This window comes from Delphinapterus leucas, chromosome 18 (assembly GCF_059928025.1).
Source record: "Delphinapterus leucas isolate spDelLeu-1000000601 "Yukka" chromosome 18, BTC_Dleu_Yukka2, whole genome shotgun sequence".
In the NCBI taxonomy this organism is placed as follows: Eukaryota; Metazoa; Chordata; class Mammalia; order Artiodactyla; family Monodontidae; genus Delphinapterus; species Delphinapterus leucas.
The window spans coordinates 44,484,851-44,496,652 of NC_143146.1; the positions used below are offsets into that span (position 1 = coordinate 44,484,851).

Sequence of the window (11,802 nt, forward strand, 5' to 3'; positions counted from 1 at the left end):
GTAGAATGACCTGAGTGTGACATATTTTTAAGACTTTTGATACACATGGCCAAATTACCATCCAGAAATGCTATGCCAATTTGTAGTCACCCCAACAGTGGATGTGAAGCCTGCCTCTCACAAACACTGGCTTGTAGCACTTGTAAAAAATGTAAAACTACAAAAATGAGTACCTCTTCATTTTCTATGCAAGTAGGATTACTCCAAATTTTATAACATTTTTCAGTTAATTTAGTATGAGCATTTTAGCAAGTCAGTAAATTTGCATCTCCTGCATCACTTTTTGTGATTGTTCAGTATTCCATTATATGAATATGCCACAGTGCACATAGCTTATCCTTTCTTGTATATAAGCTTTGTCCAGTTTTTCAGTTACAAATTGTACTCTGATATATATCCCTACCTATATCTCTGACTATTTCTTTTGGTTAAATTCTTAGAAAGAGAGTTGTTGGATCAAAAGGGTATAGACATTATTTAAAGGCTTTTCTTACAGAATCTTGGCTTAATCTGATAGGAGAATAACCACATTTTGTTTTATTTTGTATTCATTTGATTTCCTGGTGAGGTTTACTGGCTGTTTGTATTTGGCTATTTGGTTAATTACACTGTGCGTCCATTCTTCTGTAGTGAGAGTTTGTAGGGATTGTATCATATCCTGTCAGATCCGTATGTCTGACTTGCTATTTCTCTATGTCATGGGGGTGTTGAAAGACTCCAGTTACTTTAATGTGATGGTCCACACAACACTTAAAAAAAAGACTCATGATAGTTTCCTTTCATGTAATATTTTTTAATACCTGTGCTTTGGTGATGATCCTTTTTGTTTAAATGAGTAGGTTGTTCAGCCCCAGAACTACTAGAATTCATGTTCAGTTTTTCTGGGTTTTGTCTGACTTTTTATGGAGAGAGTTCTTGACCATCATACTTTCATCATAGGTTTTTAGTATGTATTCTCTATTCACACATCGTTTGAATTTGTTATTAGTATGTATTCTCTATTCACACATTGTTTAAATTTATTATTTGTATCCTCTTAGACTTGTCTTTTTTGCTCTAAAACTAACAGTTATTACATTTCTTCTATTTTGTTTTCCCCTTTTAACTAGTTTCAAGTGTAATTTGGAGCTGAAGATCCTGATCAAAAGAATGCAGTGCATTTCTGAGCTCCACCAGGTTTTGATTGTGAGGTTTACATGCCACTGCCGCCCTTGCTAATTATGAACTGAGATTCATTTTGTGATGCTTTTTGCTCACAGGTTATATATACAGTTATTCTTCAGTTCTGTAATTGTAAAATATGTTGGATGATTTATTGGTACTAAAGCCAGGGTTATCATTGCACATCCAAGAAGAGGTTTTTAAATTGGATTATGCATTATGTGTGTGCGTATACGTTTCTTTTGTTTTTCCATACCCAAAATTACAAACCTGCCGTGACTTGTCTTGGGCAGGACTCTTCGACACGTGAGAAAATGAGAGTTGTCTATATGTTAAATCTGTAGAGTTAGCAAGTGACCTTTTGTCTTTCATCAAAAACACTTGACCTGCAGCAGTGTGGCCTCACCGGTGAAGGAGCAAAGGCTTTACTAAAGGCCCTTGAAACCAACAGAACTCTGCTCTTTCTGGATGTAAGAAAACATCCACTTGTTGGTATGTGGTCACTTTTTAAAAATTGATTAACACATAGCAAAACAAAAAGAATTTGTTCATGTATTGACAGTTTTTAAAACTTAATGTGTTTAACTTTCCTCATCGTATACAGTTGACCCTTGAACAACGTGGGGTTAGTGGTGCCGACCCCTACGCAGTTGAAAATCTGGGTATAAGTTTATAGTCAGTGGTTCCGCATCTGTGGATTCAACCAACCTTGGATCATGTAGGACAATAGTACATATTTATTGAAAAATATCCGTGTGTCAGTGGACCTGCAAGGTTTAAACCCATGTTGTTCAAGAGTCAACTGTACTTTTCTAGTGTTGCACTTATGTTTTTAGCAGGTAATTTACTAATTAAAGTGAGTTATACTTGTAAATTGTTCTTATCCCTACTCTGAACAGAGGTGGACCTAGATACTAAACCTGCTTCCACCAAGAGCATTATTTTTTTCTTGTGCAACCTCTGAATTCTTGCAAGGAGTACTTTATTCATTTGTCAGATTCACAAGTTATTTTTTTAATATCTTCTGTGTGCCAGATACGGGTTTAGGCACTAGGGATAAAGCAGTGAACCAGACACACAAAAGTCTTGCCCTCATGGAGCTTACATTCTAGTGAAGGAGTTCAGATAGAAATGAGTAAACAGATAAGTCATATAATTTTAGATAGTAGGAGGTCCAAAAATATCTTTATGTAAAGAGAGTGAGCAGGGGCAGGTAGGACTCCATTGGACAGGTTTGTCAGGGGACAGCTTCACTGGAGAAGTGGCATTTGAACGGAGACCTGAGTGAAGAGAGGAGCAAGCCATGGAAGAACTAGAATAAGCACATTCCAGGACAAGGAGCCCATGAGTATGCAGGCATGTAGGTGGGTGGAGTATTGAAGGAAAAGCAAGGAGGCCAACATGGCCAGAGTACTAAGTGAAGAAGATGTGGTATGACATGAGGTCAAGGAGCTAGCCAGGGGTCTGCACTTGTAAAGTCTTGAAGGCCAGAGTAAAGATGTGGATTATTCTATATGAGTAGAAGGTTTTGAAGTGGAAAAAGGCATGATCCAAATAGTATCTGAATAAGATGACCTGGTATAGAGAATAGACTTGGGGGGATAAAGAAGAGAAACAGGGAGACCAGTTAGGAGACTATCACAGGGGTCCAAATAAGAGATGTTTATGGCCTAGGTTAGGTTGGAACTTTGCAGCAAGTGAAAAGTGGTTGAATTCAGGTTGTGTTTTGAGGGTGTAGCTAACAAGGCTTGCCGATAGATTAGATGTGGGGTATGAAGGGAATAGTAACAAGGAGACAAGTCGTTGATGATTATGTGTGCAACTGGGTGGTATCACTTAGAAGAAGGGGGCTGATGGGAGGAGCAGCTTTTGAGGGAATATCAGGACTTTGGTTTGTTATCTTAGATGCCCTTTAGGTATCTAAGTGTCTGGACAGTGCTCAGACTGTACTTTATATCCAAAGGTATATAAAGCCACTTTAGATGCAAAATGTTTAAAGTTGACCTTTGCTGCTGCCAAAATAGTAGCCACTGTGGGCAGTCTGCAAGATGGCATCTCAGGTTTCTGAGGAAGAAATTAGAATACACAAACGGGGAGATAAGTGTATAGTTACATAATGTAGATTTCATATTTAATTTTATGGGAAAAGCAATAATTAGTTGGCTTTTGGTTTTAAATGGCAGTAGCCACTCATTGGGAAATAATTACTCTAATTTCAATTTATTTTATTTTAAATCATTCTGTGATGAAAACAGTTATCAAAAAAGGTCTCCAGAATGGAAGGAGTGCCAAGTCAGAGGTATATAATATGTTTTAATTCTCTCGGAAGAATTACTCTTTAATGGCTTGTTTTTCTTTCCTTCTTAAAAGAAAATTATCAAGCTACTTTCTGCCATCTTAAAACTAAGTTTTTAGTCAAATGAAATGGCTTTTCTGTTTTTGAAAATGTTGTGTGATGCTTTAATTTAGCTTCCCAGAAATGCAGATTGAAGACCTTTTATTAACTTAAAATATCTTAATTTCCAATGAAGATCAAACCCTCCTAAATTACCTGTAACTTAAATGTTATATTTATCATTGCTTTCTCAGTACCAGTGGATAACTTCTCCATCGGTGAAGGAACCATGCAAAGCTGCTAGACAGAAAAAGAGAACTATAATTTTGGGAAGTGGTTGAAAAGGAAAAGCTACTATTAGAATTGGTAACTCTTTCTTTTTTTTAATGCTACTAGAACTTATACCCCTTATATATCTGGTGTGCTAAAATTAAAACAGCCTTAATGGTTATTCCTTAACGGTTAATTATTTCCGTTAACGGTTAGCTGTTAATATTATTTGTGTTTCTTATGGAACGCACCTAGGATGTTCCTGACACATAGTTTTTAATATGTATTAGATATTAATTTTAATATGATAAAGCTCGTGAAGTGACAAAATCCATATCCAGATATGAGGTCACCTTTTCTCCCTTTCTTGTGGGGTCCAGGCCTTAGGAAAGAGAGGGAAGCATGTGATGTGTCTAGTGACAACCCCAAAATCAAGTAGGCAGAGCCCTTGGCACTTTACAGGTATGAATACACTTTTTTGTCATCACAACCCTGTGAACAGTGTTTTACAGCAGCGCAGACAGGTTAGGGTCAGACGCAGCGGGGAAGTGGGATCAGGCAGGAAAAGAACTTGGGGAGAGTCGGTGGGGAGGGCCGGTTCCAGGGCCTTTAGTAAGGAAACAACAAAAATCACAGGTGATAATGACTGTTTTTTTCCAAATGCAGGAATCAGTGGAAAAACTAGAAAGGATCATGTTCAGAATTGTGATCAGTTGTGTCTAAATATGTAAAAGTCAGTTACTTTCCCATTCTCCAGAAATAACACTAAAAAACAAGGAAAGATCCCATTTGCAATAGTCACAAAAATTAGTATATATCTAGAAGTCAGTTCAGTGTTCACCTGAAAAAGTTAGTGCAAATGGGTAGATGAAACATTTTAAACATATATGTTAACATTAATAAAATATAATGTTAACATATGATCTATTAACATATAAAGCCACAGGCAGAGGGAAAGACAGATTGGTGGAAGAGTCCAGAAACTGGTCCCTGTTTACTTGAGAATTGTATTTTAACTTAGACAATTTTACAGTCTAACTTGACTTTTTGTCTAATTGACTGATTGAAGCATTGATAATTCATTTAAACAGAAATTAGATATTTGCATCACAACATACACAAATTCTAGTCAGTTGAAAAGGTGCAAATGCAACTAAATGCAAGAAGCAAATATGAAATACAGGAGAGAATTTCTGTGTAAGTGCAGGGAGTACAGAAGCCTTCCTAAGTAAGCCATAAAACTCAGAAGCCATAAAGTAAAAGATATTTAATTACATGAAAATTTAAAACTTTTCTACAGTTCAAGACGTAAACAAAACAAAATGACAGACACAAAAGTTTGGTAGTGTATTAACATATAAAGGTTACTGTTGATATAGAGAAGAACCCACAAATAAATGAAAAAGGATAACCAAATTTTAAAAAGGCAGGGGCTGGTTTCTACCTGTATGAGCAAACAACTCAGAAGAAGCAGAGCTGGCTACTAGACAAATGAAGAGGGGCCAACTTCTTTAGGAAATGCAGATTAAAATCATGGGATTTTCTTCCCATCTGATGGGCAGAAATTCTAAAGACTGATAACATCTGGTGTAGACGAGGGAACAAGCACACTTTGCCTATGTTAAGTGTAATAAATGTGTTCAATTTTGGAGCAAGGTTTGCGGCGTCCATCAAAGTTCAAAACTCTCTTGCTCTTTGTCCAAAGACTTTTACTTCTAGGCACCTGCCCTCTGCCAGTACTCTGCCTTGCACAGAAGTGTGCGTAAAATCAGGCACCCGCAAGTCCAATGAGGGATACTTATGTAATGGGGAAAATCTAGAGACAACCCGGATGTCTTTCAGGAGGGGTCTGATGAAGGAAATTATGATCCATCCATGGTATGGAGTAACGTGTGTGTGGAGAACGGGGAAGGTCTGTGAGCAAACTGGGAATATGACCTGATATATCATCAGGTTAAAAGGAAAAAGAGCAGGTGTAGAAAAGGACATGTCTATTATTCCACTTAGAAACCCACAGTGTTTGTATTTGTAAATACTATATATGTATATATGTACATATGGAAACACGCATATATACACGTATACACATTTGTGTATCTGATCCTGAAAATGCACAAAACACTGTTAAGGGCAACCACCTCTATGGAAGGGAATAGATCTTTATATTTTTACTCTAGTTTTCCTAATCGTGTGCAAATTTAGAGTTAATTTTTTATTTAAAAGTTAGGCAGTCAGGAGAGGCCTAGTGACTCCTTTGTGGGCTTCTCTCACCACAGGATGCACTTTTCGTGCCCTTCCTGTTTCTGGTTTGTCTTTTGGAGCAGACACCACTGAAATGAACATCTTGTCATCGCTTGCCAACTGCCTGCGGTTTTCTTGCGCCCTCCTAACCCTCACCACCTTTGTGAGATGCTGTTTCGCGTTGAGGTGGTGCCTTTCCCCTCACACACAACCCTCTGGTACCTTGGGGAGTCCCGGGGTTTCTCAGTGGGCATTCTAGAATACTCATCCCAGAGATGCAGTGGGTTTTTCAGCCACAAGCATTTGGGGAAAACTGTTCCTGTATGAATTATCCTCTTGGGAGTTCACAATTCACCGGAGCTCTTGAGACGCTCTAGGAAGTTGAGTCAAGAAACCTGTGTAGCCCTGTTAATTCAGGATTTCCTAAATTTCTAGGACTGACTGTGGCACTGCTTTTCCAGTCACAACCATCCTTATCAGCTTCCCTGATAGACTCCCTGGGGAACGCTGCTCAGACTCTGTCCTGGAAGCTTTGTAGTCCCAGGATTACAGGCTGCTTCCACGCCCACCCTGCCCCCTGCTAGAGCTCTGTCAGCCTGGCACCTTCTCCCTGCCCCCAACTCATTCAGGCCACAGGCGCTGCCCTAGCTCTGGGATTTAGTGATAACGCCTGGGAGCGGTGGCCCAGCACAGCCCACGGCAGTGCTCGGTGTGGCTCACAGGGTTTAAGACACACAATTTGAGCCCTTACTGGAACATGGGAAGATGATTTAAATCTAGATGTCTTATTTCATAATCCCCGTGTCTCTGAAAGTGGGAGAAACAGACTGGGAGGGCCACATGTTTCAAGCAAAAGGGAGACTGTTTCTCTGTTGAAGTAAAGAATGGACCCTCACAGTTAACAGGTAATGTAGGGAGTTTGTGCTGAGTCTGTCATGTTGGGCCTGTTATACTCATTTATATGACCGTTGGGTCCCTATTGGCCTTTGCATTTACTGCCCAAGCTTGAAACTCCCCAGTGTCCCTGTCTTGGTCACGAGCCCTAATTCTATTGCCCTAGAAAGTTCTTTGTGGGAGCTTTCTAGCAGGCCTCTCCCCCAGTGTCCCCACCCTCCAGCCCCTATGTCCTAGTGCTTTTTCTAAAAGGCACAACTCCTTGTTGTGCAGACCTGATTGCTCCTCGTTGTTCCAAGATCCAATCGATCCAGTTCCCAGGAGAGCGTGTCCGCAGGGCCCTCTGCGGTCTGCAGTCCTGCCCCCAGCCAGGCACCCAGCACCCCAGGTGCTGCAGAGAACTTGCTGGTGTCCCCCGTGCCTTGGCAGAGACAGCTCTCTGCCAGATGCCATTCCTTTGTCTCCCCCTGTCCTGACCCCTCCCACCTCCCTTCGTCTGAAACCATCAATCTTCCCTCAGGCAGAGGTACTTGCTCAGCTGTGTGCTTCCACAGTGCTTGTCCTGTGGAATTTGAATTCCCTCCACAGCCGTCTTGCTAGGTTGGGAGCAGCCAATTCCCCTTCACCTTTTTCTTCCTTCCCTCGGCCCCACAGCAGGGACACTCTCGGGCACCGTGCAAATTTAATCTTCAATTTCTAGTTGTTATGACACTGTTGATGTGATGATACAATCTACGTTCACAGTAGGTTGGATAAATGTGCGGGGGATGACTGTAAATACAGATTCTTTGTAAATCCAGGTTCCTAATTCTTCCCCCTTTTAATATTTTTCCCCTTAAATCATGTGTCCTTTTTGCTGCTCCAGCTCTATGATTGGACTGTCACCTGGGGAGCCTGAGGCAGCAGAATATCAAAGAGGGTAGACACTAAATTTTTATTTATTTTATTTATTTATTTATTCATTCATTTATTTTGCGTTACGCGGGCCTCTCACTGTTGTGGCCTCTCGCATTGCGGAGCACAGGCTTTGGACGCGCAGGCTCAGCGGCCATGGCTCACGGGCCCAGCCGCTCCGCGGCATGTGGGATCCTCCCGGACCAGGGCGCGAACCCGTGTCTCCTGCCTTGGCAGGCAGACTCTCAACCACTGCGCCACCAGGGAAGCCTGACACTAAATTTTTGATGTAAATGTCAACCAGAATATCTACTAGCTGTGCAAAGGAGGCCCAGAATTCAGTCTCAAAGCCTATTACCAGATACTTGGTTTCCCTGCTTATGTCTCTTCTGTTTGTCAACGTGCACTTGACTCCTATTAACCTTAACAGGAATTATGTGTGTGCCTTGAGGGGCGAGCCTGACTTTTAATGGGGGCTTCCTCACACTGCTTTTCTTTGCTGTTTACTTTTTTTTTGCGGTACGCAGGCCTCTCACTGTTGTGGCCTCTCCCATTGCGGAGCACAGGCCACGGACGCGAAGGCTCAGCAGCCATGGCTCACGGGCCCAGCCGCTCCACGGCATGTGGGATCTTCCCGGACCGGGGCACGAACCCGTGTTCCCTGCATTGGTAGGCGGACTCTCAACCACTGCGCCACCAGGGAAGCCCTTTGCTGATTACTTTTAATGAATCCCACCCTTTAGAAGTGGAAGAATAAGACAGGATGTGTTTGAGAAAATGGAGAGAGTTATTACATATTTTCCTTGTTATCCAGAATAGCATGTCAGCTCTTCTTCTGTTTGTCTCCTTTGGTTGTCAGTGGAAGATAATTTTGGCTTGCTCACTTTCCAAATCAGAAACTGAAGTCAAATACTAACGTATCCTAGATGAAACTTGACTCATTCATTTTTTTTTTTTTGTGGTACGCAGAAGAGCAAAACAATAAATCCTGATAACATAGAAAAAATAGATAATAAAGATATGAGCAGAACTTAATAAAACAGAAAAAAGTATAAAATTGAGGTGATTTAGTAAGTCAAAAGAATATTCTTTGAAAATATTTTAAAAACACACTTTGATTAAGTAAAACAAAAACATAAGTAAATAATATACAGAAAGAATCAGGACAATGTTATAGTAGAGAATATATGAAATGCCAGTAAATTTGAACATTTATGTAAAGTGGACAATTTCCTAGCTCCTAAAGTTTACCAAAACTGACACAAGAGGAAATTTGTAGCTGGAGTTCTTTCACCAGTAAAGGAATTAAGTCAATAGTTTACAATCTTTCACCAAGAAAATACCAGACCCACCCAGATCATTTGGGAGGTGAATTCTATCAAACTTCTATTAAACAGATAACATCAATATTAATAAAGAAAAACTTCTAGAGAGTAGCAAAGGAAGAATGCTCCTTTATTCATCTTATGAAGCCTATATAATCCTAATACTGAAAATAGATTAAGACTGTGAGGAAAAAGAAATTTACAGGTCAAATTTACTTGTAAATATAAAAGCAAAAATTTTAAACTATGATATTAGCTACCCAAGTTCACTAGAATAAGAAAAAGCATGAGCAAGTTAGGTCATCCAATGAATGAAAAGGTAGTTTAATGCCAAGAATATATATCAATAGATTGAAAACACCACATTTTATTTCTTTCATCTGTCTCTTTAAAAGATTGATAAATACTTATATTGATCTCTCTTGTACTAGGCACTGTGCTAAGTCACTTACATATTTACTCCTTTAAACCTTCTATCATCCCTGGGGAAAACTTCTATTTTCCTTCCATTTCTTAGCTAAGACTCTAACCCCCAGGAAAGTGAAGCAACATTTGTAAGTTTTTGTGGATGGTCAGTGATGGGACCAGTACAGGAACATCCAAAGTCTGTGCTTGGAAACAGTGCCCCATGTTGACACTCACATTACAGATGAAAGGAAAGGAACCATGCACTTACCATATCGATTAAATCTCACATTACAGGTTAAAGGAAAGGAACCATGCACTTACATTATAGATTAATACCCACATAACAGGTTAAAGGAAAAAGAAACATGTGCTTCTCTCAAAAGTTGGAAAGAAAGCATATCCATTTCTAAATATATTTCCCAATTTCTTTTGCTTGTTTTCTCACCTTTGTAGTGCATGAGGAAAATTTTAATTCTTATATAATTAAATGTATCCTTTTTTCTTTGTATCTTAGAAAGGTATTCCTCATGAATACTTTATTTCAAGTCTCCCAGGTTTCTGATACTTTTACAGTTTCATTATTTTTAAACTTTTAACTAATTTCTGTATCTAGAATTTAGTAATGATAGCCATATTTTCCCACTTTGGTTGAATAATTTTTGCTACTGATCCAAAATGTGAATTTTATTTTAATCTCAATTCCCTTATGCTCTTGCATCTAGTTTTAAGATGCTTCCTATTCCACTGGTTGTTTTGTCTATCTAAAACAAAATGCTACCTTAATTATAATGTAATTATAATATAATAAATATAATTAGTAAACATAATACAATATATAATAAATAGCATAATATAAAATAACAAAGTATAATTTACCATATAACAAGGTCCAAGGAAAGCAAAACTACAATCACTTGAAATATACCCCAAAAGATATTTTATAAAATTCAATATTCATTAGTAATTTAAAAGAAAGAGTAAAATAGGGATTGATGAATGCTTCCAAAATAAGAAGAAATTATATGTCTAAAAAAGAAAGAGGTAAATGATAAACTTTAGTAACACTGGCAATAAATGCAGGACAAGATGAAGATGGCTGATATAATCTTAAAGAAAAAGTATTATGTAACATTGTTTTTGCAGCACTGATGGGTTCAGTGAAAAGAGAAGCTCATAGAAAAGAGTATCTCGTTCTTCCTAATGTCTGTACACTTGTCCATTGCATGAACATAACAGCTTATTTAACCAATATGTTACTGATCTGCATCTGGATTTCTAGGTTTTCATGGAATTTTATTATGCACAATTGTTACAAACTCTAGGACTTCCTCTTATGTTTATATCTTTTGAAAGAAACAATATCTCCACAGATGATTTATCTGTGCTGGCTGCTAGCTGACTTTGGGTACTTCTCAGTTCTTCCTTTTACCTTCCTAGTCAATATGAAAATGGAAGAGAAGAAGGTCTCCTGTTTAGAGACGGTAAAAATAGATCGTGGTGATAAAGTCTTGTTGGTAAAAGCTAAAAGTATCAACCCAGAACAAATGTTTTTCCAGCTGTAAATATGTGTGATTCCCTTGGCTTGATTCAGTAGAGGATGTAATAAGACAAGACTGTAGAATCTGCCATCGAAGTGCTTCCAGTAAGATGAGCTAAGTCAAGTATGGTGGCATATCTAATTCAAGACAAAATATAATGTCTCCTTTTCTCTCCTAGCAAAACTTGGTGGAGTGAATGTAGAAGTCACTGTATGCTTTTAATTAAAGGAACACAATAAATCTTGTATTGGAAGGTGAGTATTCTGGTCTCTTTGTGGAGATGAATTGGAAATTGTCTAGAAGAAGGAAAATAAGGTTAACCAAAGTTAAACTCATAAATAATTGAGCATTAATTAAATATCTGTGGTCTATGTTTCTCTTTGATCATAATTTCTCACAATTTATAGACCTCTTTGATACTTGATTAATCCTTGTCAAAGATGCAGTTAACAATGATTATTACTGTGTATTAGGTTTTGCCTGGGCCCTGAAGAAACTATCCTAAATTACCAGCTATGATTGTCACTTGATTTCCTCACAGAGAACAATCAGAACTCCTTGTCTTAAGTGGCTTGGAATGTGAAACTAGTTAGTCTCTTAGATATTATTAGAGGACCCCACAGAGCCCATTGTTGAAAGTTTGGAAAACATTGGGCTTCTTAAAATTAATTCTTGTAGTGTGTTACGAAAGATGACTGAACCAAAAGGTTAACAGTGTTTCTGGTTCTGTTGTTAG

At 38.6% G+C, this 11,802-nt stretch overlaps 1 pseudogene across 1 annotated transcript in view; it reads left to right on the plus strand.

Moving 5' to 3' along the window:
• The first annotated feature begins 2,311 nt into the window (after positions 1-2,311).
• The window catches only part of LOC111171088 (UDP-N-acetylglucosamine--peptide N-acetylglucosaminyltransferase 110 kDa subunit pseudogene), a 40,882-nt pseudogene continuing 31,391 nt past the window's right edge, over positions 2,312-11,802 (plus strand). Inside the window, exon 1 of the transcript XR_016388673.1 lies at positions 2,312-11,320. The product of XR_016388673.1 is annotated as a UDP-N-acetylglucosamine--peptide N-acetylglucosaminyltransferase 110 kDa subunit pseudogene (transcript). The remainder of the gene's footprint in view (positions 11,321-11,802) is intronic.